This window comes from Temnothorax curvispinosus, unplaced genomic scaffold (genome assembly GCF_003070985.1).
Source record: "Temnothorax curvispinosus isolate PA1 unplaced genomic scaffold, ASM307098v1 QBEX01007340.1, whole genome shotgun sequence".
NCBI lineage: Eukaryota > Metazoa > Arthropoda > Insecta > Hymenoptera > Formicidae > Temnothorax > Temnothorax curvispinosus.
Window position 1 is genome coordinate 1,857 of NW_020217120.1, and position 4,920 is coordinate 6,776.

Genomic DNA, 4,920 nt, shown 5'->3' on the forward strand with positions numbered 1-4,920 from the left:
AGCCGCAGCCACTGTTCCCGGATTTGCACATCCTTCGAATCTATATCTCCGTTCCTAAAGAAAGTCATTTACATAACGCTTTGCAAGTTAATTTGAAAATTATACCGTAAGCTGAATTTAATTTTTCGTTTGGACAATACGTTCCGTGAACTTGGAACAATTAATTATTCGCGTCCTGAATCTGTGTTCTAAATCTAAATGGAGTGATGATTTATTTTTAATTTAGAAAAATAATTATTTAATTTTTATAGTTTTCTTTAAGATCGGTGATATTCTCTCCGAGCGCTCATGTATCGCGCACTGCCAAATTTCGTCGTGCACGTGATCTAAGGCACTGCCAGTAAGACATACAGAACGGGACGAGGGTGAAAAGAGATATCACGCGTTCTGCCGAATACTGTTTACTCGCGTTTCGGATCGATTCAAAATTTTATGAATGGAGTGATGATTTATTATGAATGGAGTGATGATTTATTATTTTTAGCTTTAAAAAAAATAAAGCGAAATATGCGAATACTTATTCTTTTTTTTTCTATTGCGTTTTTTGAAAAAACTTTGCGGAACACATATATAGACATATACAAACACAACATAAATATATATTGTACGTCGTAGATTTACTTCTTTTGAACGGTGCGTGCGAGAACGTGAGAAAGAGAGTGAGAGATTAGCTGTAATTAATAAAATAAAATCAGTAAGAAATACTTTTATTGTATTGTTTATTGCACTACCTAATGTACTGCCCGTTAGAGTACTCCTTTGTATATTATCTTATGTAACTGTACTCCTTTATTTATATATTATCTTATGTAACTGTATATCATATTTCAGATTCTCATATCGTGCGGTTATGTATAAATATCGATAAAAAACTCCGTACTCTGTGTCTAAATTCACAATACAATGAAATCACACGAATACAAAACAATAAGATATTAAACTGTATAAACACGGTATCTGGAACAAACGCAAGAGAGAGAATATTTAAATTTTTTTTTATCGATCAGAGAATATATTATTATCTTGTTTTCATAGTTAAATAAAAATCAGAGACATTAAAAAAAATATTCTTGCAAACAGGATGAAAAATATAGATTGTAACAATATAATAAAACAGCTCTTAGTTTGTTCTGTAGTTTGCTATATTTTTACTGTATTACACTGTCTTCCTCTTTTATATTAAAATATCTTTAATTTGTCCAAGTTTTGTGATTGTACTACAATTTATCACTATTTTTTAAAAAAGACTAATATTTTTATATATAATTATGTTCCTACAGAATAATACATATTTCGAAAATTATTACATATTTTGATAATTAAACTTTTATATAGATTTACATAGAATCATATATTAATAATTTTCGGTATTTGACCCTGCAGTCTTAATCTGCGGACAGCTTCTCTCAAGTGCTTTGGTGGTAATGGACCGGTTTCATTCTGGGCCTCCATAACATCTAAAGCTATACAACAAGCACAATATAATCTAGAATTAAATTCCAATATTCTAACCGTACTTATAAAAAAGAGCTCGTACCTTTTTCAACAATCTCGCCAACAAATACCTCAGCAATTCCCAACATAGCTACCCGACAACGTTCTGAAACACTGAACAGCCTGTTATGGTTTGCATAATTTGTGAAACATATTTAGTATAATACTTCTTTAATGGAATGGCTATTTCTTTTGTAAATAACGACTAAAAATAAGGTGCGTACCCTCTTTATAGCTGCTTTTGGAAATGCAGATCGTCTGTACATCTCGTATCTGTCCACGTGATCTTCAGTGAAGTTGGATACTAGTACTCTGTAAAAGAAAAGTTTTCAAAAATATATTCTCAATAGTCAAGCAATAAACTTGTTATACGTGCACATAAACTTGTAAGACGTCAAATACGTACTGCATCTTTTCTTTCTCCTCCTCTTCTATCTCTCTTCTGCTCTTCTCCTTACTCTCCCGCCTTTCTTTCGTACTGACTGGGTTGGCGAGGTATCATAATATCATTACTGAATATATCCTCTGCAGTCTTCGTCTTCCTTCCTGTCAAATTCCTGCTTCACAATCTCTATTGCCTCCACAATCCGGTAGGTAGAATTAGATCCTGTATTTTCAGTCTCTTCAGTATCCGACTGCGATTGAGAGCTCATTGCATCCAAAAACTCCGCCTAAGTAATACAGATAATAATTAGTTAACTGTCTTAAAAAATAAGTTATAAAATTTAATTAAATGTTTAATGTTTTTTCTACTAACAGTAAAAATGGAAAAGTTACAAATTTTAAGTAACATCAAAGGAAAGGGAGACGTAAAAAGAAGGAAGATAAGAGAGATAAGTGATTTCGAAGTACAACAGATAATTACATAAAACAATTACCTTGTTGAATTAATCGTCGCGTCGCGTAATAAAGAGTCACACGGTCGGTCTCGCTCCGCGCGTATTACCGTGTCTCTCGATCGATCGAGATAGGTTAAGTGATGATGAACTGACTGACAGCGCGCTGAACGAACGCACTGTCTGCACTGCACTGCACTGCGATATCTCGATCGATCGAGATAGGTTAAGTGATGATGAACTGACTGACAGCGCGCTAAACGAACGCACTGTCTGCACTGCACTGCACTGCGATACTAACGCCGCTAGCCGCCAGTGTCGAAAAAGTGAAAGTGACAGTGACGTTTCTGATTATGACGTCATCACATATATCGGCGTTAGGAGAAGGAAGTATCTTAATAAAAAATTTTCACATTTGGACTTTGCGTCGCAATATCTCCGCTCGTAGGGCACGTAGCGGAATATTATAAGAGAAACCCCCCTCCCTAATTGGACCCCAAGCTATCGATCAAGCCTACTTAGAACTTGATCCGTTCACTCGTTATCGAGATCTCAACATCTCGTATACTCGCAAACCGTCGCGTCGCGTAAAAGAGTCACAGTCGGTCTCGCTTCGCGTGTACTTGGCGCGAGACACTACCGTGTCTCTTGAAAAAGCTGTTCAATTACCGCGTGATACGGTCCCGTGAAACTGCTGTGCCATTTTTTTATGTTATATGTCATTTTTTCTCATTTTTTTTAATGCATTCGAGCACGTAAAACGCGATCATAAAAACCAAGAGATCGAGAAATAGGCCGACGATTTGCACGTGCGAGCACATCCGAGTATTATTTACCGACGATTTGCACGTGCGAGCACATCCGAGTATTATTTATATATATTTATCATAAGATTTTCTCATGTTTGATGGCGCGAGACACTCTACCGTGTCTCTTGACTTATAATTTTAAGATTATAATTAGAAAACTATATACATGTACTTTATTATTTTTTCTGGACTAGTTTTTCGTGAAATAAATACCTCGATAAATCTGTAATTTTTGTAAGTTATTTTTAATGTAACAATGGCGAAAGAATTTGATCCCACGCATTCTTGTCAAGTATAATAATATATATATATATAATAAATAGTAACATAATTAATGATATACAAGAGCTTTTGTCGCGCATCGAATTTCAATAATGGATATTATAACAAATACGTTTTACGTTCATTCGAAAACAAATTATGTGTACACATAATAAAAATTGTATGAATTAAAATTATGTGTATACACAATAAAAATGCGGAATTATTTTTGTCAGACATAATTTTAATTCATCCAATTTTTATTATGTCAAGACATAATTTTAATTCATCCAATTTTTATTATGTCTAGACATAATTTTAATTCAGCGAATTTTTATTATGTCATGACATAATTTTAATTCTGCCGCTAGGGAATTTTTAAGTCGATTCTTATGAATTAAGCTTGAATTCGATGACGGGTTCCAGATAGTGCGCTCTATAGTTTTCGGTGTCCAGGTGTAATAATACGTTGAATTCGATGTCTAGGTGTCCCACGTTGCCGATGACGAAGTCCACATAGTGCGCTCCGTAGTTTTCAGTGTCTACGTGTATTAATACCTCGAATTTGATATCTACGTGTCCTACATTCAGATTTAAAGTTATTAATACACCTAGACACCAAAAACTACGAAGCGCACTATGTGGACCTCGTCATCGGCAACCTGGGACACGTAGACATCAAATTCGAGGTATTATTACATCTAAACACCGAAAACTACGGAGCGCGCTATCTGGACCTCGTCATCAGCAACCTGGGACACCTAAACATCAATTTCAAGATATTAATAGACGTAGACACCGACAACTATGGAGCGCACTATGTGGACCTCGTCATCGGCAACCTGGGACACCTAGACATCGAATTCAAGATATTAATACACGTAGACACCGAAAACTACGGAGCTCACTATCTAGACATTGTCATCGGCAGCCTGGGACACCTAGACATCGCATTCAACGTATTATTACACCTGGACACCGAAAACTACGAAGCGCACTATGTGGACCTCGTCATCGGCAACCTGGGACACCTAGACATCGAATTCAACGTACGATTACACCTGGACACCGAAAACTATGAAGCGCACTATCTGGATCCCGTCATCGGCAACCTGGGACACGTGGATATCGAATTCAAGGTATTAATACACGTAGACACCGAAAACTACAAAGCGCACTATGTGGACCTCGTCATCGGCAACCTGGGACACCTAGACATCGAATTCAACGTACAATTACACTTGGACACCGAAAACTATGAAGCGCACTATCTGGATCTTATCATCGGCAACCTGGAACACGTGGACATCGAATTCAAGGTATTAATACACGTAGACATCGAAAACTACGGAGCGCACTATGTGGACCTCGTCATCGGCAACCTGGGACACGTAGACATCGAATTCAACGTATTATTACACCTGGACACCGAAAACTATGAAGCGCACTATCTGGACCTCGTCATCGGCAACCTGGGATACTTAGACATCGAATTCAAGCTTGATTCATAAGAATCGACT

At 36.5% G+C, this 4,920-nt stretch overlaps 1 pseudogene; it reads right to left on the reverse strand.

Annotated features, from left to right (window-relative positions):
* Nucleotides 1–1,347: 1,347 nt before the first annotated feature.
* LOC112456970 lies at nt 1,348–3,053 on the reverse strand (annotated as a pseudogene).
* Between the last annotated feature and the right edge of the window lie 1,867 nt (nt 3,054–4,920).